Source organism: Podarcis gaigeae (genome assembly GCF_964106915.1).
Source record: "Podarcis gaigeae genome assembly, chromosome: 2".
Lineage (NCBI taxonomy): Eukaryota > Metazoa > Chordata > Lepidosauria > Squamata > Lacertidae > Podarcis > Podarcis gaigeae.
In genome coordinates, this window is record NC_139679.1 from 54,372,419 (window position 1) to 54,395,947 (window position 23,529).

General features: G+C 42.3%; 1 long non-coding RNA gene across 2 annotated transcripts; it reads right to left on the minus strand.

The window, feature by feature from the left end:
- Window positions 1–12,984: 12,984 nt before the first annotated feature.
- On the minus strand, window positions 12,985–18,816 carry LOC310839632. 2 transcript variants are annotated; one of them, XR_014561559.1, is made up of 3 exons: window positions 18,769–18,816; window positions 17,465–17,636; window positions 12,985–13,409 (listed from the first exon to the last, which is right to left on the minus strand). It is a non-coding gene; the product is annotated as an uncharacterized lncRNA (long non-coding RNA). The 2 variants fall into 2 exon arrangements; XR_014561560.1 differs by lacking the exon at window positions 12,985–13,409 and having other exon boundaries at window positions 17,338–17,636.
- Between the last annotated feature and the right edge of the window lie 4,713 nt (window positions 18,817–23,529).

Consider the following 23,529-nt stretch of genomic DNA (forward strand, 5'->3'; position numbering starts at 1 on the left):
GACCAAATAGACTGGCAAGCTGTGATCCACTTCCCAGGCCTGGGAAAACCCCTTGCTTCCAGCATTATCGCCATCCCACAACAGTGCCTGACTTGGCAGTAAGCGTCATTATACAACAGATGAAACATGTACAAACAGTTTTTCAATTTTTTCTTCTTTCTTTATGCTTCCATCACCTCCTTATTTTTATTCAATGCCCTGCAGTTGCACCTGAGGCCACTGCCACCCCCCCCCCGGATCATTCCAGAGCCCCTCAGGGGGCAACATCGCCCACTTTGGGAAACACTGGTACAGTCATACCTTGGTTTTCGAACAGCTTAGTTCTTGAATGTTAAGTTGTGGGTGAACATATCAGACGACACAGCGATTCTTCCAAAGCAGCTCTTTATTTGTAAGCTGGAACAGAACTGAACTGAAGAGCTCAGTCAGCCTGCTTATATAGAGCTCCAGAACAACGTAACTGTAGCAACTTTCTAAAACTATCCAATCACTGAACGTCACTTTCGATCCTTCATTTGCATACAAACTATCCAATCACTGAACGTCACTTTTGATCCTTCATTTGCATAACTATCTACAGTATCCCTCTGCTGGCCCAGGGTGAGAACTTCAGTACATAACATTGAACGTTTGGGCTCCCAATCGCTGCAAACCCAGAAGTGACTGTTCCGGTTTGCGAACTATTTTTGGAAGCCGAACGTCCAACAGGACTTCCAGTGGTTCTGATTGGCTGCAGGAGCTTCCTGCAGTCAACCAGAAGCCGCACTTTGGTTTCCAAATGTTCTGGAAGTCAAACAGACTTCCGGAACGGATTCCGTTCAACTTCCAAGGTACGATTGTATGTAGGAAAGTGGGGCTTCAACTGATAAGTTGGCATCTACTACCACGTCGCAGACTGATCTAAAGTGGGTCACAAAAGTAGCACCATCACCATACAAATACAGTATATTCTAAGCATTTTTTAAGGTAAAGGTAAAGCACCCCCGGACAGTTAAGTCCAGTCAAAGGCGACCATGCGGTTGCGGCGCTCATATCACTTTTCAGTCCAAGGGAGCCGGTGTTTGTCCACAGAGAACTTTCTGGGTCATGTGGCCAGCATGACTAAACCGCTTCTGGTGCAACGGGACACCGTGACAGAAGCCAGAGCACATGGAAATGCTGTTTACCTTCCCGCCACAGTGGTACCTATTTATCTACTTGCAGTGGTATGCTTTCGAACTGCTAGGTTGGCAGGAGCTGGGACAGAGTAACGGCAGGTCACCACGTTGTAGGGATTTGAACCGCCAACCTTCTGATCGGCAAGCCCAAGGGGTTCAGTGGCTTAGACCACAGTGCCACCTGCTCCCAAACCCTTTTTTTAAAATGGGATCCTCAAATGCATGTTTGGGTTAAAAGTGGGTCCCAGGTATTAAAACACTGAAGACTACTGGTGTTACATGAGATTTCACAGTACAGTGGTAACTCGGGTTACATACGCTTCAGGTCAGTGGCGTAGCGTGGGGGATGCAGGGGGGGCCGGCCGCACCGGGCGCAACATCTGGGGGTTAGGGAAATCCACGGGTTAGGGGGCGCAAATCCATGGGTTAGGGGGCGCAAATTACTTGCCTTGCCCCGGGTGCTGATAACCCACGCTACGCCACTGCTTCAGGTTACATACGCTTCAGGTTACAGACTCCGCTAAACCAGAAATATTACCTCGGGTTAAGAACTTTGCTTCAGGGTGAGAACAGAAATCATGCTCCAGTGGCGCGGCAGCAGCGGGAGGCCCCATTAGCTAAAGTGGTACCTCAGGTTAAGAACAGTTTCAGGTTAAGAACAGACCTCCAGAACAAATTAAGTTCTTAACCTGAGGTACCACTGCACAGTGGTAAAGCACACACACAGCATGTATGAAATCTATGGCACCCATAGTTAAAAGGGACTCAGATATCAGAATTCTAGAAAGAGATTCTGTTTCTTTCCACAAGATGGCAGCCGTTTACTGTCATCAACACTAAAATAGGACTGGGTGGGGTAACTGGGGATAGTTTCTTGAGTGTTCAGTATTGCCTTTCATATTTGTTTCTCTCCGTCTAAAGAGTATGTCTTTTTCTTCTACACACAGATGAGTCACAAATCCAAAATTATTTGACATTAGATACAGTGCCAGACTATGCTTCATTACAAATGAAGGAGGAGTCAAAAATATTATTCCAGAATCTGTCTTTGTGAGAATTCTCCACATTTCTGCCTAAAGACTGAGGCTGGCTGTTACTAACAGATGCAGTAAATTAACTTACGAATCCAAGAGACTCAGCAGTCACAAAGAGCCCTGCAACTAATTAATTGCACACAGAACAACTCATCCTTGCTCTTCTGCCAGACAAGAAAAGGCTAAAGGTCTGTGTGAGTCACCCTCTTAATTTTCAGCTTTCAGAGGCACAAGTCATTTGCTTCTGTTTGGAGATGAGAAAGCATTCACACACCCCAGTTTACATGTCTTCTGCCTCTAGTACTCTTTTTTTATTGTTGCTGTTCCAAGTATAACCATAATTTCTAATTTCTAATTGTTGTTCCAGCACTCTGATTTACCCGGAGACCAGAAAAACAGGGCCTGTTCCAAGTAAATAAGGCACAGGCCCTCCAAGTGTCCCTACCTTCCAGGGAAAAGCCCCAGATTTACAGAAACTGTCCTGGTTTCTGATTTCATCCCAGAAGGTCCCCCTTTTCTTTAGGGTGTCCCTGTTTTCATATTTTCAAAAGTTGGAGGGTATGATCTGTAATCCTACACACATTTTCCTGGCACAACTCTTTCTGGCAGGTGTGCATACCTAGAGTAATACAGAAGTGTTTCACATTTACAAGGAGATTAAGGCAGTGGCGTAGCGCGGGTTGTCAGCACCCGGGGCAAGGCAAGTAATTTGCGCCCCCTAACCCGTGGATTTGCGCCCCCTAACCCTAACCCCCAGATGTTGCAGCCGGTGCGGCCGGCCACCCCTGCACCCCCCATGCTACGCCACTGGATTAAGGCACACTTGAATTTCTAGCCACTTTTGGTTATGCTTTCCTTTTGCAAGTGAAATAATCTGTTTCTCTCTAATGTCCCATTTAGAACTCCTTGCAATTCAGGATTAAATAATAGCCCAGCAGCCTGTGCATATCTTTTAGCCAAGACAGTTTTAGCCCCTCAGCTGTTATTTACCTTCGCCGCCCCCCAACCAGGGGTAGCCCTCACACATTGCTGTAATCCAACCCCCAGCATGCTCCATTCCTCTGGAATGCACCGACCTCTGCTCTAAACCAGCCTTTCCCAACCTGGGGTTGTCCAGATGTTTTGGACTACAACTCCCATCACCCCAGCCAAGCTAGCAAAGGTGGGCCTAAACTACCAAACAATCGAGGGATCAGAAAGCTCAGCTCCATCTGGGTTATTCCAGTTTAGCTTTGCCAATAGCTGCTTCCCTCCTAAGGCAAGCCACAGCTTCGGGAAGTCAATTTTTGACAGGATTGGGGGGGGGGGTAGAGGTGAGAAAGAGAGAGAAAATTCCTCCTGAAACAGCAACACAGACACTTTAAATGTGATGGTGCTTTTAACACAGTATGTTTGTAGTTTGGAGCTCAGCTTCTGCTGCTGGTACAGTGGTACCTCGGGTTAAGAACTTAATTTGTTCTGGAGGTCCGTTCTTAACCTGAAACTGTTCTTAACCTGAGGTAACACTTTAGCTAATGGGGCCTCCCGCTGCCGCTGCCACCGCCGCGCAATTTCTGTTCTCATTCTGAAGCAAAGTTCTTAACCTGGGGTACTATTTGTGGGTTAGCAGAGTCTGTAACCTGAAGCGTCTGTAACCTGAGGTACCACTGTATCTTGGATCCCACTCCCCTTTTTTTTTCTTCAGTACAACCGCTGCTGTTGACCAAAGGAAGATATTTTAGAAGCCTGTTGATGTTAATCTCAGCTCACAAACTTTGGCTGCATTCTTCCTGAGGAGATTTAACTAGCTACTGCAAACTTTGTTTTCTGGGAGATATCACTGCCGGGCAGATACTTTGCTTTCTTTCCTTTAAAAAAAATATACTTATTTAAAACTTTATTTAGCACAGCAATCAATTTTAGTCCTTTTGACCCCAGGGGCTGTTTGTGTTTTAAAAGAGTGGCTTTATAAAAGAGCTAGGATCAGCACCTTAGCACATGACAACGCAACAAAGTTCAGTGAAATCCAACTCCTTCCATGTTCTCCATGAACAGCTTCCATTGTGCTAGCTTTGCACAGTCCAGAAAAGGAGGACAAGGGAGGGGGACAGAAGGACGGGCTCGCTTTTGTCTGAAACAGCGAGACATGGTGCAAAGACAAAGAGACCCCTTGGAATGGGGTCAGTGTGATAATTTAAGCAAAAGAAGAGCTCTTATTTTTAACCACTACAATGCTGGGTGCTAGTTAAATATTTGGTACACATTGAAGGGTTGCCCAATCTGCATCCAGTTTAAAGAAGAACCATAAGTACAGAAAGCTGTGAAACTGCCCATCTGAAGTTAGCACCCAGACAGAGTACCCCTAAACTTTTTAAAGAAAAAAGTACTGTGTGTGTGTGTGTGTGTGTGTGTGTGTGTTTATATATATAAATTAGCATATGGAAAGTCTTATCTTTTTTGTAATGCGTATATAGCCACAACCCTATCAGAGAAACAAGGCCATGTTGCATGTTATAGGCCCAGCCATCAAGCAAAAGCTCCTTCAAAATACTCAGCAGAGAAACTGACATTTTTGTGATAACTTATGGAATGGGTGGCTGGGGTGGTGTTCTCCATGCCAACTCAGTGCCTGGCTTGAACCTCTGGAAGGGAACAGGACTGACAACCAAGTAAGGAGCCCTCCTCTGGCAAAAGATAAAATCAGAAATAAAATGATTCAGTGACATTACACTTGTTCAAATAGCAGTGGTGTGAGATTAGATTGTGGACCTTAGCTGGAAAGCAAAGAGCTTGGTTTGCATGAAACATGCCAGCAAGTAACCCTCCAGGGATGCAGGTAGTGCTGTGGTCTAAACCAAGGAGCCTCTTGGGCTTGCCGATCAGAAGGTCAGCAGTTCGAATCACAGGGTGATTCCTGCCAACCTAACAGTTCGAAAGCACACCAGTGCAAGTAGATAAATAGGTACTACTGTGGTGGGAAGGTAAACGGCATTTCCATATGCTCTGGTTTCTGTAAAGGTGTTCCATTGCGCCAGAAGTGGTTTAGTCATGCTGGCCACATGACCCGGAAAGCTGTCTGTGGACAAACGGCGGCTCCCATGGCCTGAAAGCGGGATGAGCGCCGCACCCCATAGTCGCCTTTGACTGGACTTAACTGCCCAGGGGTCCTTTACCTTTACCTTACCAGGTAAGGAGCAGCTACACATTTATTCCGCATATTGCAGTTCTTAAAAACAAGGCAACATAAAAGGGAGAAAGCAGTGATGACCTGGAAATACATAAATCCCGTTTAAGGCTGAATTCTAGAAGTTACCAAAGAACAGAACCTTCACCCCACTCATTGCTAGCCTCCATCTTCTGGAGACTATCTTTGCTCCTATAACTAAACTTGATGCATTGTTGAAATTTTAGGAACATGGGAAGCTGCTTCATACTGAATTGGACCATTGGTCCACCTTGCCTAGTTTTGCACAGTAACTGACAGTGGCTTGCTGGGTTTTCAGGATCTCTCCCAGCGCCATCCAGAGATGCCAGGGAGTGGACCTTCTGCACAGAAAACAGATACTGTACTCTGCTGCTGAACTACAGCCTTTCCCCTTGTTCACTCTAGCTGAGAAAAACTGGTTCCTTTCTCACTTCTTGAGGCGGCAGCGGAGCTTTGCTTTCATTGCATTTGTTGTCAAGAGAGACAAAATATTATTCTGCCTTTCTGGCAAAGTGTGCAGGCCCATGGACGGAAGGGCAGCAGCTCTCAAAAGGGAAGGCAGGCTGCACCGCAATGGAGGCCTTGTGGTGGGGAGTTGCCAAGAAAAGCCTCAGAGGAGAAACAGAAAGTATATTTTTATAACTACAAAGATTTAGTTAATTGCTTTAATTTACAGTCTTCCCCCCGCCAAAGTCAGTTCAAATCCACAGCATCCTTGGAAAAGTGTGTTTTATTGCTACGGACTTGGTAAATAAAAAAGAAAGAAAGAAAATGCCATTTTGAAATGGAAAAAAGCTGTGTGTGACTTTATGCCTTTTGCATGCATGTGTAATGTTCCACCCCATGACTCACAGAAAGATGGGAAGCCATTTGTTTTAGCATAAATCAGAAGACAAAGTGAAAAAGAATTATATAAATGGGAACGAATTATTCTGGCACTATAGTTTTAGATTTATTTATTTTTTAAAAAAGGATCATTTATAACAGTGAATGTTGCTAAGGGAATAAACACATAACATGGGATCTGGACTGTATCTAAATGTCACTGAAGTTTTGTAGTGTCTGGACCATCTCTGTAAATTAAAGCATTCTGAATCTAGTGTGTAAGACTCTGTAAGACATCCTTAAAGTTTATGTTTGCTAAGGGAAATAAAGCAAATAGATCAGATTTGAAGCTTTTGAAGCACAGTCCAAACACATTTCCAAGGATATCTCAGCAGAATCATTTGTAACATTCTTAGCCAACCAAAACTGGCTGCAGAAGAAAATAAGAAATGATACTTATGCATATGGAGAACCTGCATTTTCACAGGACAAACTAATTCTGATGACAAAATTAACTCATTTTTTTTTAAGGATTGCATGCCTAGCAAATGTTATCAAGCCTTAGTCCCAGGGTCCCAAATGTGGTGCCCTTTGGTGACCTCTGACATCTCCCTTGGCACCCGTCAATACCTTCTGTCCCTCCCTTTTTAAAAAAGTTATTTTTTTGTGTTTTGTGGGGAATATTGTCTATTGTCTATTTCGGGGGGGGGGGAGATGTTTCTGAGCATTAATACCATTTTTTCTCCTATGAACGCCCTGCCAATGAAGCATGTGTTGAACTTATACCAAAAGAGGGACACAAGGCAGTGGAATAAATATAGTAACAGTTCTCAGGGTGTCATAAGAACATGAGAAGAGCCAGCTGGATCAGGCCAATAACCCACATGGTCCAGCATCTTGTTCTCACATCAGCCAACCAGATGTCTATGCGAAGCTCAAAAGCAGGACCTGACACTGGCAAATATGCTACAAAGTGTCTCGTATGCTGCAATGGATTACAATGTGAGAACAACTTAACATGCAAGGAGGAAGAACACGCAATATTGTGACAGTAAGTGCTTTAGATTTGTGAAGCGCAGAAATCCTGGTTCTCCTCAGGGAATGGCGTGGGGAGCTTCCCAAACCCCAGGAACTGCTGTATTTTCTATGACTGAAAAAGCAAGCCACATGTTTAGGAGCATAAACGCAGCTGCCTAACTTTAATAATCCTCCGTGGCCTAAATCTTTTTCCAGTGGCAGACAACAAAAGCGAACCATTTTGCACGCGGATGAAGACCTTGTGAAAGCACAACTTCTAACCAGAGCCCAGCTCACAGATGTAAAGCTTTCTTTTTCAGCTCTAGCACAACAGATGGGGTCTTCAGGGAGAAGAGTTGATAATCTGTGGATTAAAGACTCCCTAATTACACACCGATTACAGCTGTATTGTGGGGGCAGATGAAACAGGCAGACATAGCCATATCTACTCTAAACAAGTACCAGATGGCCTTTAACCTGGAGGTCCCTTTGCCCATTAGAAAGAACCTGAAATAACATGGGAGTGTTCTTTGCTAAGCTTAGGGTATAGAGAAGAGTGGCCAGAGCTCTCCCAGTGCTGGTAACATTACAGTTTACATCAGTGGGGCAGGACAGTGTTGTGGCATTGAGGTTAGGTCTGTGCCAACACCCTGATGGAGTCTGTTAGTTGCTTAATGTTTGTGCATCTGCACAGCCCCAACCCTGATGCCTTTCTGCTCCTCACCCCCAGCCCTGTCCAGGGAAGGTGTAGCAAAATTGTTGTCCAAAAGGCAACGCCATGGCTATTCCTCATTACATCACCTCTGCTGATAGCCAGGCTCTCTAAAGTTACTCTAGCTCTCCCATTATTCCAAAAGAATATAAAGATAAAACTATGATCCAATGGAAGTAATTCTTTATGAACCACCAAAGCCTCCTGATCCATAAGTGAGAAAACCATCAATATCCCATTGATCAACAAAGAACCAAGTCAACTAGCTCAGGTATGTTGATAGTTGTAATTCCAATCCAGCATTTAAATTGTCAAAACACAAAGCTATAAAGTCAGATGATGCTGTACATCATGGGTAGGCAAACTAAGGCCCGGGGGCCGGATGCGGCCCAATCGCCTTCTAAATCCAGCCCACAGGCGGTGTGGGAATCAGATTGTTTTTACATGAGTAGAATGTGTGCTTTTATTTAAAATGCATCTCTGGGTTATTTGTGGGGCATAGGAATTAATTCATTCCCCCCCCATACGGCCCCCCACCAGGTCTGAGGGACATTGGACCAGCCCCCTGCTGAAAAAGTTTGCTGACCCCTGCTGTACATTCTCACTTTAACAGGTTTACATCTGCTCACTTGAACAGTTTATCTCCATTCTGTCAAATTTATAATTGCTTCTTTGATATTAGTAGTTCTATCATTGGAGGCAGATTTTGCATAATTGCTAGGAGCATTTTTAGGTAGCCTCCCATAACAAAAATAAAATATTTCATAGTAGAAGCTGTGATCCTTAGCTATCTTCCAGTACTGGTCATTTAGGGACAGTTAGGCATAAGCACCTTCAGCAATGAAGCCCTACTTATTTCCAAGATGTTGGTTTTGATCCATAAAGATTTAAATGACTCAGGACCACAATACTGCAAGGACCACCTCGCACCATATGAACTGACCTGGACCCTGTGATCCTCATTTGAGGCCCTTCTTTGTGTGCTTTCTCTGTGCGAGATCTGGAAGGAAGCAAATAGAGAATAGGCCAGAGGGTTACGTAAACGGTGGTTCAACTGTACATGGCTTTTAGAAGACATCTGAAGGCAGCCCTGTTTAAGGAAGTTTTTAATGTTGGATGTTTTATCGTGTTTTAATATTCTGTTGGGAGCCACCCAGAGTGGCTGGGGAAACCCAGCCAGATGGGCAGGGTAATAATAATAATAATAATAATAATAATAATAATAATAATAATAATTTGCTGCTGATTCCCCAAAACTGGTATTCAGTGGCAAACTGCCTCCAATTTCAGAGGTAGTACAGAGCCAATGTGACTAGGGGCACTCAATAGCCTTATCAGTGTGTCTAATCCCCTTTTAAAGCCTGTGCCCTTGCCAACAATGGCAGTTGGCATGAATGACGCTCCCTAATCCCGGGCACGAGATTGGCCAGGAGTTTCAGGACACAAGATTACAACCCTTTAAAAATGAGCAGTCAAGAGTTGCCAGCTGGGATGTGCATTCCTGTGCCTTCAATCTCTCAGCTATATCTCTTAGGCACCAAAGTAACAGGAGGCCTCCCGGCTCACAGACTCAATGTCATTCCAAGGCCACAGCATTTTATTAGCAGGATTAAAGACTAGGAGGAAATATTTGTTGTCAGTATCCTAGCTAATCTTCAGAATACCCCAAGCTTTGGCGGTTGCAGGAGAAACTGGCTAGTCTTTATGAGGCAAACAAAGTGCCTTCCTACCTCTGGGCTGCACTGTGATGACCTAACTCTTTTACTATGTCTTTACAACTCAAATGCAGCCTGGGAGCCATTAGCAAAAAAAGAGGGGGAAAAACCAGTGCCCCAATGTGTTCTCTGTGCTTTTGTATAAGGGGCTAGTGAGTCAGCTCATACATCATTCATTCTTTGCATAAATAACAGGACTTATTCTTCTCAGTTAATTGCATGCTGGGCCTTCAAATTTTGTGAGACACAACCTGTCTCCCACCCTTGGATCCAGACATTCTTTCCAGAGGCACATTCCATCACAGGCTTTGAGTTTCTGAACACCTTCCGTTCCACATAGAATTCCTCATGTCTCCTCAATAACTGGGGAGGAAAGGCATTTTGAGATGCCCGTGGCATTTTGTGGAAAGCCATTAATCACAGATTGCAAGCCACAACAATAACCCCCACCCCTTTGAGCCAGGAGACTTTAGTATTCTTATTTGTTGAAATTGTAGTCTGCTCCACACCCCTAGTCCTTTGTCAATCTTAAAAGCTATGTGCATTATAAGCATAAGAATAACTGACCAAAAACATGGCAGGAGCTGGAACACAGCCTATTGTTTCTCATGGGATGGCTAGTGACAATGGCACTGTTTACACCCACTACAATGAGATTTGGGGATGGTCATAAAAAGTGATTGGATAAATTCATGGAGTATACTTTATTTCTGTTAGTGGCTACAGGGCCACAGCACTGACACTAACTTCTCCCTTTTCCTCTGCCCACAACGACCTTGTGCCACTATTCTCCATCCTGCCACTTGCCATCTCATTGTCTCGCTCCTTACCTGCCACTTGCTACCGCCCAGAATTTCTGGGGCCTTCCTTATGCCTCAGTGCTGGGCTCTGAGAAAGGGATCCTGTGAAAGGAAGCAAGCCATTGTGACTGAGATGCCATGACCGTGGCAAGCACTGTTAATCTGAGGCCCGTCTTCACGTGTCTCTTCCACGAGAGGTCCGGAGGGTTGTAACACACGAATGGGGCCTTTCTGCCATGGCTCCCCATTTGTGGAATTCTCTCCCCAGGAAGGCTCACCTTCATTACATCTCTTTAGATGCCAGGCAAACACATTCCTCTTCCCCAAGGCCATTGGCTGATTTTACAATCTATGGCCTCTTAAACGTGTTGGGGTGGAGTATTGTTTTTCAGTTATTTTGTTATGTATTGTGTGTTTTTAGGTTGTAACTCTCCCTGTGATCTTCAGATAAAGGGCGGTATATAAATCTAAATGATGATGATGATGTTGACAATCCCTCCTGGCCTGCTGCTTGAGCCACATGGCTATATATTATAGTGCTGGCCCTGAACGCTATCAGTCATGATGGCTAAATATGGCCTGGTCAAATGGCCTGGCAGTCCTAATAAAGTCAGTGGAATGGAAGTTCCCAACACTTGCTACAGTTATCTAGTACAGTGGTACCTCGGGTTACAGATGCTTCGGGTTACGGACGCTTCGGGTTACAAACTCCGCTAACCAGGAAGTGGTTGCTCTAGGTTAAGAACTTTGCCGCAGGATAAGAACTGAAATCATGTGCCGGTGGCGCAGCAGCAGCAGGAGACCCCATTAGCGAAAGCACGCCTCAGTTTAAGAGCCGTTTCAGGTTAAGAACGGACCTCTGGAATGAATTAAGTTTTTAACCCAAGGTACCACTGTAATCAATATACATCTGAAACTAGCATAGGTGGAAGTTCTACCCATCCTGTAGTAACTAGTTTTCTATTCAACTTGCAGAATACTAATTTAAAATAGTTTTCCCTCTCTTTAAATCCAAGTATACAATGAAGGCAATAACATAATCTTAATACTATGCATATCTATTCATATATAAGTTCCACTGATTATGTGTAGGATTTTAGTCTTTTTGTCAAATGGTATGTTCTGCCCTAGTTGCAGTAATTCTTGTTCTTGACCTAAAAATCAAGAAAATGAGTGGTTAATTTTTTAAAAAATCATACAGAAGGCATAAGGTATATGAAAGAAGGCTTTGCCTGTGGTAATGGAATAGTGTGGAAACGCTGTGTCTGCTATTTGCTCTGCAAGAGCACACTGAGATTTTTCTAGAGCAAGTTATTTGTGGCTTGTAGCCTCAATCTTGGCATAATACGGAAATGTAAAACAAAGATTGCTGTAATGGGAAATAAAGAAATTTGTACAGGATGTTATAATTTGCAGCACATTAGCAATTAGATTATTAGGTCCCTGTAAAAGAGGAGCCATCAGCATATTTGTAAAAATGCTTTATAGAAAATCTCTTTGCTTAAACAAAACTCTGTGCATAAATATAACTTATTTTGGAAAAAACAGTCTTTTGGCACTCCATTGCATGAAGTGCTGTCCTGAGTTTTAGGTATTTATATAGATGGCTGGGTGGGGGAATCGTAAACAATGAAGCTGAAATGAAATGTATCAACAAACATACTTTTTGCCTTTAATTTCCTTCTGGCTTTACTGTTTACTATTTCAACCATGCATGTATGTATAGGCTCACAGACCCTAAAGGAAGAAACCAGACCAAATAGCACTTCTAATTGTACAGCTTATTTAGGTTGCAGTTCATTATTGGGTTTCTGTAACTGTTGGGAATATGTGAGTGTGGGTGATTGTGTGCAGGTGCAGAATGGCTAAGGCATAGGCATGCTAGTAGATGTGAATACTGAGTATTAGTGTATTGAGTGGAAATCTCTGTTATGGAATATGATGTTTTACATATTGTAACCATGGATTTTGATGGTTAGCATATTGCCTTTAATTTTTTGCCTTTTCTGTAAATTGCTTTGCGATCCTTTCTGACGAAAAGTGGTATATAAATACTTAAAATAAAATAAACAAATAGTATTTATACACACACATTGTTATGCATATATGGTGTTTTTAAAATTATATCTTTATATAATTATATAAATTAAATTTTTTTGTGGGGTGTGTGTAACCCACTTAGAGGTTTCAGCCAATTAAGTAGCATACAAGTTCTATTAAATATATCACACCTACAACTCAGGATAACATTTGTGCATTTGATGAAGCAAAAGCTTTTGTCATAATTACTAAGTTAGTTCTTACAGTATCACACAACTGCAAGAGACTAATATGCTGGCCTCCTCTGGAAATGGTTGCTTTGGATAATATTGCTGGAAGAAAAGGCTAGTTGCTTACAGCCTATAATTGTGCTTCTGTAACATCTTTTAAAAAACTCTGTTTTGCTTATGCTGTAAACCAAATAGTAAATACTCTGGTTCTTGTGAGTTTCTTGATAGTTTGAAAGATTCACAGTTATTAGTTTATGTTGCTCCACAATGCAATGATGACTTTGAAATTTACTTCATTGATTTACATAGTACTCTGTTGGTCCATCTAGCTCTGAAGGAGCTATGTCTTGACAAGCAAAGATCACTCCCATCCCTTCCTCTGTAGTTTCTTTTAAGTGGAGATAGAATTTAACTTGGAAACTTATGTACGCATATTTATTATGCACAATGTAAAACTACTTTTATGTGCCCCTAAAACAAATAGACACAGTTACAATTAAAGAAAATCCTACTGTAATTACACTGACTGACTCTCCCATAAACATTCTTTGTAAGAGGTCAGCAAAGCCACTTCCACTTTGTATGTATATTTCCAAGAGAAAGTTCAAAGACCAGTGCTGTCACTCTCTTCCAAGAATTTCCAAGAGTTCTTTTAGATAAGCCTAGGCTACATGGATGTGCTGATTCATATGTCACTTTGGAGAAAGAGAGAAAATCAGTGAAGGCAATCTGCAGCTTCCAGGATACTTGATTAAAGCCCAAAGGAATGACAGTCTTTGCCAAATATTTATATTGCAAAACCCTCAGCCTGTGCTGGTTAAATAGTATGAATTCCTTTGTATATTAGAAAGGGACACTTAGAAGTAATTGAGTGTTCCATTACAGTGGTACCTCAGGTTACATACACTTCAGGTTACAGACACTGCTAACCCAGAAATAGTACCTCACGTTAAGAACTTTGCTTCAGGATGAGAACAGAAATCATGCTCCAGCGGCACAGCGGCAGCAGGAGGCCCCATTAGCTAAAGTGGTGCTTCAGGTTAAGAACAGTATCAGGTTAAGAACGGACCTCCCGAACGAATTAAATACTTACCCGAGGTTGCAGCATGCCGTGCTGTTGGTCAGGATTCAGCCACCCCATTCCAGTCCCACCATCCGTGGTTTTCTATTTCTCCTCCCCAACAGATATACCGAGTTTCATTGCCATTGAGTATGCTCAGTCTCCATTGTGTTATTCTTGGGGTTCTTCCCTTAAAGGGAGTTTCCACACACAGCATCATTTTATACTTCTGAAGACCTTGGGATTCCATATTGGCTGCATAAGCAACATCACTCATAGTTTGGACTTCAGAAATAGAGGGAACAACAGGGACATGCTTGCTTGTTATCACCCCCCTTTTTTTTATTCCTAAGATAATTTCTTAAACCTTCCTGTACCTTATTACACATGGCTGAAGGCTCTACTCCATCTGTTGTGTTGTGTTCATTTATTCCACAACAGTCAGTGAATCTACATTGTTTGAAAAACAACAACAACCAAGAACAAGTATGTGGTTTTGGTTGCAGGTACGGGTATGCTGTAGGTTAAACCACAGAGCCTAAGACTTGCTGATCAGAAGGTCGGCGGTTCGAATCCCTGTGATGGGGTGAGCCCCCATTGTTCGGTCCCTGCTCCTGCCAACCTAGCAGTTCGAAAGCACGTCAAAGTGCAAGTAGATAAATAGGTACCGCTCTGGCGGGAAGGTAAAAGGCGTTTCTGTGCGCTGCTCTGGTTCGCCAGAAGCGGCTTAGTCATGCTGGCCACATGACCCGGAAGCTGTACGCCGGCTCCCTCAGCCAAGAAAGTGAGATGAGCGCCGCAACCCCAGAGTCGGCCACGATGGGCCTAATGGTCAGGGGTCCCTTTACCTTTACCTTACAAGTATGCTAAAATGATAATAATAATGAAGCGCCCAATAATATGCTATCAACAGTTCAAAATGAGCCCCACCAGCATGTAAAATTATGGGTGTAGCTGAAACCTGAGTAAACCTAGGAGCTTGTTCAACAGGCAACAATTGAGACAAATGGGAGCAGCAATGTCTCAGGGACAAGAAAACAAGGACCATCCCTAGTAAATAGGCACCTTTGGGGCTCATAGAAAAAGGGTGTGTGTGCAACATGAGCCTCTGATATTGGTAGGCATTCTGAAGCCTCCAGATTGGCCAGGCCTGGTCTAAAGACTAGTATCTTAGGCTTCTGCCTTGTCCTGCTTAGCAGAACAGAACCTTCTTGCTGTAGCTCCAGTGCCAAGCCACTGGCAATGGGAACATAAAAATGAACAAAGCTCCCAGGCTCTGGTTATGTCTACACATAGCCCCAATCTGGCTTTGTCAAGAACAATATTCATGATTTTGGAGGGGCAAGAGAAAGAAGAAGGAGTTTGGATTTGATATCCCGCCTTTCACTCCCCACACTGGCTATCCACACTAATCCACACTAATCCTGTTGGTAATGTTCCATCCCAGTGGCTTTTCTGTTTGTGCCAATATGTTTCAAACCCAGAACAACTTCCCTGAAGAACTTTGCCTTTTGTATGCACAACCTCAAACTGGACTCGCCAAGTGGATGCTTAGAGTGACAGGCATACTCTATGGATTTTAGCAGCACAGCAACCTATTGTAGCAATCCCTAAGGAAGATATATTTGCTGTTACTAGCTAGCTTAAGGGTTGTTTTTGTCCCCAATTTGGTTATTTCTGCAGACTGGGTTTTTCTTTACAATCCCAACCCCTTAGTGCTATTTGGTGACCATTGCAAAGGAGGAGGCCAAGGGCAAATGAATGCAGGATAGACATGAATGCTAGCCTTAAATGTATTGAGTAGGAGCAATACTCTGAGTAAGTCACTACTGGCTGTGAATGTAGCATCTGTGGAGTGTTCTCATTTTTGCCACGTTGCATCTCTCACTCTGCCTGGAGCCTTTTGTGCCTTACATTGGCCTAGTTCCCGAACAGCTTCTTCAAATGCCCAAAGACTTTGAGCTCATTCATTTCATCTCCACAGCTCCTCTTGCTAAATCCCAGAGCTTCAGTGTCTTGCTTGATTGATGAAGGCAGACAGCTTTCTTTGGCTCGTATAATCAGGAGGAGCCACTGAATACTCTCCACAAATGTGCATTTCTTTTATGGATTTCTTCCTCTCCATTTTTAATTTGGGGTAAATTCATCCCAGAGGTGAGATTATAACTTTATTCCCGCCCACAAAAAATACTCCACGAGTTAATGAACTGAAACACAGTAGTAGTGTTTCCATGAAAATGATTCATTTAAATATATCTAAGACAGGCATAGGCAAAGTTCTTAACCCGAGGTACTATTTCTGGGTTAGCAGAGTCTGTAGCCTGAAGCGTTTGTAACCCGAGGTACCAGTGTACTGAGAACATATTATCTCAGAGGTGCCAGGTCCCACACTGTCCTCCAAGTCCCCATAAGTCAGGCATAGGCAAAATTGGCCCTCCAGATATTTGGGACTACAATTCCCATCATCCCTAGCTAACAGGACCAGTGGTCAGGGATGATGGGAATTGTAGTCTCAAACATCTGGAGGGCCAGAGTTTGCCTATGTCTGATCTAAGACAATAAACCCAGCAATCTTCTCTAAGGTATCCTCTTCCCTCTTTGGAACCTCTTCCCTGAAGGAGTCCATGAAGCTGCAATGATAGCCCACTACTTGATCTATCTCTGCACCAGGAATGAAGAAAACATATCAGCTTAAAGGCAGCGTTCCCTCATGGGCAAGCTTTGGAGCAGTGGGTGAGGCCAGAGGCAAAAAATGGGCAAGACAACAGATGTGGTCTCTGTGCAGTAGGTTACAATCTATACAGATGTCAGTGGTTTCTACACTCACATTTCCACCATCCATCCAGACAAGAAAGTGGCATTATTCAGGGACACATTTCATCCAGACAAAAGTACTGAGGAGTGTATTGCAGGGGCAGTAAGGAGGGCATTACAGGGTAGATGAGGTAGGAAGTCTGGTGTGGGAAGAATCCCAAAGGCTTGACAGAGAGACCTGGAGGGCCACATTTGATCTCCAGTCATGAGATTTCCCAGCCTTCCAGTACCTTCCAGGGACTGCCAATGCAGCACCCATGCACAACAGTACCTCCTATGGCACCTGCAAAAGGTCTCAGTAAATATCCACTCAAAAATCCACAATGCACAAGAAACAGATTGGTCTTCCTGTTTCCACTGTCTTGGCCTCTCCCATATTGAACACACCCCTTAACAAGACCAGGTTTCATTGGATGCCGGGCCTGGGCACCTACCCTCTTTCCATTATGAGCAGAGGAGAGGGACAAAGAGCTTCTTTAGGAGAGTGTAGTGGTAGATGATGTAGGAGACTTTTCCCATTGGTGGGGAAGGGGCTGAGGGTGGCATGCTCCCATCATTCTGTGGTACTGCCTCTTTTTCCGCTCTCTTGGATGTGGCAGCCATTGTGTGTTAATGTTACTCTCCCACAGCCATCGTTTTGTATTATGCCACACACCCCACAGCATCCATGTTATTGGTCCCCACGGCTCTTTTCCAAAATTCCAAATGTGCCAACAAAGGTTGGCAACTCCTACTAACTATACACTATATCCTAGGAGAACTTGTTAATTCATGCTAATTCTCCTGCTGCTTTATGCGGATGGCTTTAAACAATAATGATTCTACTTTTATTCACCCTCTCCTCCTCCTTAAAAAATAAATAAAGCTGTGCCTCACATTGTCAGTTCTTGGCCATGTTTTCCTGTTCCTGGTGACATGTGGCAAAGCAGATATGTGGAATAAAGAATTGTCCAAAGGTAAGTGGTGGAAATGTTGTCAATTTGGATAAGTAGCAGTTTAGGAAAAGGGGGTTGGGTGGGGCCTGTTCTTTGATGAATCTCTCCAGCACCTGAAACAAAAGCAGTAGGAAAGGTTTTGGCTTAAAATAAAAAATAAAAATCTGAGATTCAGTTCACAGCATTTAGAACATCTGTTTTTCCTGACATGCAACATGTTCTGTTTTAGAATATAAAGAACTTAAACATATTTTCATCTGTTCCTACTTTGTCCAGCAGCCGTTGTTTCTCAAAACAAACTTCTGCCAATATCTAGGTTCATTTGATGGCCAAAAGTATGTCTCTCTGTAGGCTTTCTTTTGCATGTCTCTTCTTTCAAGTGCAAAGCATTAAAAAATAAACTCCAAATGCTGAACATACGACTCTCCTCCATCCCAGAGGCTGAGATACTTAAAAATTTGCTTTTAGAAACAAACTGTCAAACAATGAAAGTGGGATCAGCTTTGTTTTTCATGCCTTCAATGGAAATAAATGGTTTGCATCCTGGTATTTAAAGCCTCATTGTTCCCTGTAAAAACCCTCCAGTTTATAATGCTAGCCTAAATAAAATATTTACTTATTTTACGCTTAATATTTTTCCTTAATGTAAGACAGAGTCACTTTCTGAGCATAACAGACAGTTTCTACTCCAGGGCTTTGCATGGGACAAGCAGATGCTAATTTGAGGAGAGAGGTGAATACAAATTTTGGGTTGGAAGGGAAGCAGATCATGAAACTTGTATTGGGGGAAAAAACCAACAACTTGGAAATTGTGTGGATAAGATCCCTTGTCTTACTGAGGTGGATTCTGCTGTTTCATACACAACGCATTTCTCCTGGTCAGGGTGGAGGTACTCTGGCCTTATAACTGATCATCAGTAGAGCACATGGTTCAGTTCCTAGCATCTCCATCTAAAAAGGATGGTGATATGATAATAAATATTTCTGACCTGGAGAGCTAAATCATAGAATTATGGAATCATGGAGTTGGAAGGGACCCTGAGAATCATCTAGTCCAAACCTCTGCAATGCAGGAATATACAGCTTTCCCTTACATGGATGGAACCTGCAGTCTTGGTGTTATCAGCACCATGCTCTAACCAACTGAGCTATCCATTTGATCAAATGGACAAATACTGAGTGAAATGGATCTGGCAGAAGGCAGATCCATATGTTCCTGACACATTACCGCAGGTGTAGCATGACCTGAAGACATATCCTGTAGCAGCCTTGCTGAAGGTCTGGGTCACTGAGTAAGGAAAATAATCTCAGGTTAAGGGCCATCCCAGAACTGGAGGAAGGAAATTTACAGGGATTTCTAACACTTTTGTTCTCCAAATTCTGGGGGATTGAGGAAGACAAGGATTTTAAAATTGTGACGGCCTTTAGACTGGGAAAATTGATAAAGAAGGATAAGTCCAGAGACTGTTTGGTTATTTTGAGATCAAGAGAGGAAAGAGACAAGATACTAGGCCTACATTTTAAAAAATCTTTGGAGATAGAAGGTAAAAAGGCTGAAATTTACAGAGATATACCCAAACACCTTTTGGATCTTAGGACCACTTATACAGATTTGACCAAATTGTTGAGATACAACACAATCCCTTATAGGTGGGAGTTTCCGCAAGGACTATCATTTACCTACAAAGGAAGGAAAGTAAGAATTAAAACACCTGAGGACCAACAGAAGTTCTTACACGACCACGAGGAGGACCTCCAGAAAGGAGCCGCAGCTTCTTGGCCACCACCACCACCGGGACCATCTCCAAAGCCTACACCGTCTGGATCTGGACCAGCATTACCACCTCCGGGATCGGAGGGAAACCTAGACACCCCATTGTAGACCCATCAATTAGATGTCGCTGCAGCTTCTTAGTTGGAATATAAATGGCGGAAACTCTCCGGAAAAAAGAAGAAAAGTATTTCATATTTTGAAAAAAGAACAATTGGACATTATTTGCCTGCAAGAAACGCATGTGACAAGGCTCCACAGAAAAGTGCTAATTAATAAAAGATTAGGCCAAGAATTTATTTCTTCGGATAAAGTCAAGAAAAGAGGAGTGGTGATATATGCAAAGGAGAGCCTGTCACCGAAATTCTTATTTAAAGATGAACACGGCAGAATTTTGGCGATTGAAATTCAGACACAAGGAGAAAATTTTTTGATATTAGGAATATATGCTCCAAATGAAGGAAAATCGGAATTTTTCAGGAAGCTGCATGAGATTATGCTGGACTACTTAGACTACAACAACATCATTATGATGGGTGATATGAATGGGGTTGTGTCTGTAAATATGGATAAGTCGCAAAGTGCTAATGTAACGAAAGATGGCAGACTACCTAAAACTTTCTTTGAAATGACTGACAATGTGGACTTAATTGACATATGGAGGGTTAAGAACCCCCTAGGAAAAGAAGGGACTTTCTTTTCTGAAGCTCATCTGACATGGACACGAATCGACCAAATATGGATAACTAGAGGACTGGCACCCAAGACTAGAAAGGTGGAAATCTGCCCAAAAACCTGCTCCGACCATAATGCTTTGAAAATGGAATTGGGACTGAATACAACCGGATCCTTCAGATGGAAAATGAATGACACCTTACTAAGGGATGAGAAGATTGTTAAGAAGGCCCAAAAAACTTTAAAGGACTATTTTGAGATAAATTTAAATACCACTGTGGAAAAAAGAACAATCTGGGACGCAAGTAAAGCAGTCATGAGAGGGTTTCTAATACAACAAAATACGATCAAGAAAAAGCTCTGGAATGAAAAGAAGGAGGAGATATTGGAAAAAATAAAAGATGGAGAGAAAAAATTAAGATCCAAGCCCAAGTCGAAGGAAGTGCTGAGAGAAGTGAAATTCTTCCAAGCACAATATTTGAAATTGATAAATCAAGAGGTGGAATGGAAAATTAAACAAATGAAACAAAGATCTTTTGAATCAGCAAATAAGTGTGGGAAACTGCTAGCATGGCAGTTGAAAAAGAGACAAAAACTTAATACAGTTACAAATCTAGAGATTGAAGGGAGAATGGTTCAGAAACCCGAGGAAAGTGCTTCCAGAGATATTTCAAAGAACTTTATTCACAAGGGCCACAGAAAGACTCGGAGGTGGACCAATTTCTCAAAACCAATGGATTACAGAAAATACCTCAGGAAATGAGAACAATCCTGAATAGTAATATCACACAGCAAGAAATTGAAAGTGCCATTCAGAACCTTCAATTAGGCAAATCTCCAGGCCCTGATGGACTTACCTCCAAATACTATAAGGTTTTGAAAGACTATTTGATACAACCTTTGTTGGAGGTCTGTAACCAGATTATGGAGGGGAGGAGGACACCGGAAACGTGGAAAGAAGCCTACATCACATTGATACCTAAACTAGAAACTGAAAAGACCCAGCTTCAGAACTACCGCCCCATCTCACTCCTAAATGTGGATTACAAAATTTTTGCAGACATTTTGGCAAGTAGGTTTAAAAAAGTGCTTAATGAAGTGATCCATAAGGACCAGGCTGGCTTTCTCCCTGGTAGGCATTTGTTTGGCAACACAAGAAACATCATCGATATTTTGGAACTTTTACAAACAAAGCTCAACACTAGAGCGGTGCTAATCTTTATTGATGCGGAGAAAGCTTTTGACAACATTTCCTGAATGTTTATGAAGAAAAATTTGGAAGGGATGGGAGTGGGGCGGGGGTTTGAAAATGGAATAGAAGCAATATATTCAGAACAAAAAGCGAAATTGATAGTAAACAATGTGGTGACAGAGGAGTTTAAAATTGAAAAAGGGACACGGCAGGAGTGCCCTCTATCCCCCCTATTGTTTATTTCAGTTCTGGAGGTGCTATTGAACATGATTAGAAAGGACCGGTTGGTACAGGGAATTGAGGTCGGAGTGAAACAATATAAATTGAAAGCATTTGCAGATGACCTGGTATTAACATTGCAGGAGCCAGTCTCTAGTACTAAAAGAGTGTTAGAATTAATTTCTGATTTTGGTCGGGTGGCGGGATTTAAGTTGAACAAGCAAAAAACTAAGGTTCTAGCAAAAAATTTGACAACTACAGAAACAGATGAGTTCGTGAAAGAAACAGAATTAAATGTGGTTAAAAAAGTAAAATACCTAGGGGTGTATCTGACCTCCAAAAATTTGAATTTGTTTAAAGACAACTACAAGAAATGTTGGTCAGAAATCAAAAGAGATTTGGAAACGTGGTCAAGATTGAAACTTTCCTTGTTGGGCCAAATAGCAGCTATAAAGATGAACGTATTGCCAAAAATGTTATTTTTGTTTCAGACCCTACAGATCGTGGACAAGGTGGAATGTTTTGGAAAGTGGCAGAAAGATATTTCTAAGTTTGTTTGGCAGGGCAAAAAGCCCCGAATAAAGTTTAAGATATTAACTGATGCGAAAGAAAGAGGGGGATTTGCCCTGCCAGACTTGAGGTTATATTATGAATCCGCAGCCTTCTGCTGGTTGAAAGATTGGATCTTACTGGAAAACACTGATGTCCTAGATCTGGAAGGGTTTGACAATGCTTTTGGGTGGCATGCATACTTGTGGTATGACAAGGTTAAAGTGCACAAACTGTTTAAAAACCACATTGTTAGGAGAGCAATTTTAATGGTCTGGACAAAATATAAAGACTTATTGGAGAGTAAGACTCCGAGGTGGCTCTCACCGGTGGAGGCCAAGGCACGTAAGAGACCTAACATGGAGGCCAATTGGCCTAAATATGGGGAAATTATTGAAAAGATTGGAGACAATTGGAGGTTGCAGAGCTTGGAAAAATTAAAAAACAAGGTGCGAGATTGGTTGCATTATGCACAAATTCAAGAGGTCTTTAAAGTAGACAAGAAGGTTGGATTCCAGGTGGAAAAATCGAAACTAGAGACAGAACTGTTAGAACCAAAAAGTAAATTACTTTCGAGAATGTATAACCTGCTGCTTAAATGGAATACTCAGGATGAGACAGTCAAATCCGCCATGATAAAGTGGGCGCAGGATTTGGGGCATAACATTATGTTTGAAGACTGGGAAAGGTTATGGAACACCGGAATGAAATTTACGGCATGTAGTGCCTTGAAGGAAAACATTATGAAAATGATATACCGGTGGTACATGACCCCAGTCAAGCTTGCTAAGATATATCACCTGTCTGATAATAAATGTTGGAAATGTAAAGAGGCGGAAGGGACATTCTTTCACCTCTGGTGGACCTGCCCAAAAGTGAAGGCCTTTTGGGAAATGATTCATAATGAACTAAAAAAGGTATTTAGATTTACCTTACCTAAGAAACCAGAGGCCTTCCTCCTGGGCATGGTGGACCAGAGAGTGCTTAAGAAGGACAGAACTTTTTTTATGTATGCTACTACAGCAGCAAGGATCTTGATTGCAAAGCATTGGAAGACACAAGATTTACCCACACTGGAGGAATGGCACACGCAGTTGATGGACTACATGGAACTGGCCGAAATGACTGGCAGAATTCGAGACCTGGGAGAAGAAACAATCGAGGAGGACTGGAAAAAATTTAAGGACTATCTGGAAAAACACTATAAGCTGTATGAATGTTAAAAAATGCACCTTTTAGGAAACTCTAGCTTCAGTAATGTTAAACTAAAGAAATGGAAATTAAGGCACAAGAAGTCTGAGATAGAATAAGGAAATAACTTTATTGTGTTTAAATGAAAATGCACATGATTCGGGTTATAACACATTTGAAATTGGGTAACATGATAAAACGAAGGATACAATAAGTAATGAAATAAGTTAACAAATTGCTGATGTTATGTTCACAGAGAATGCAGGGTTGGGAGGATGTGGGGAAGTCCAGTAGATTTGGAAAAAAGAACAAGAAAATTTGTAATCTTTTTATTTTATTCTCATAACATGCTGTTTATTCTTTTTTCTGTATTTTACAAACTTAATAAAAAATATTATATAAAAAAAAA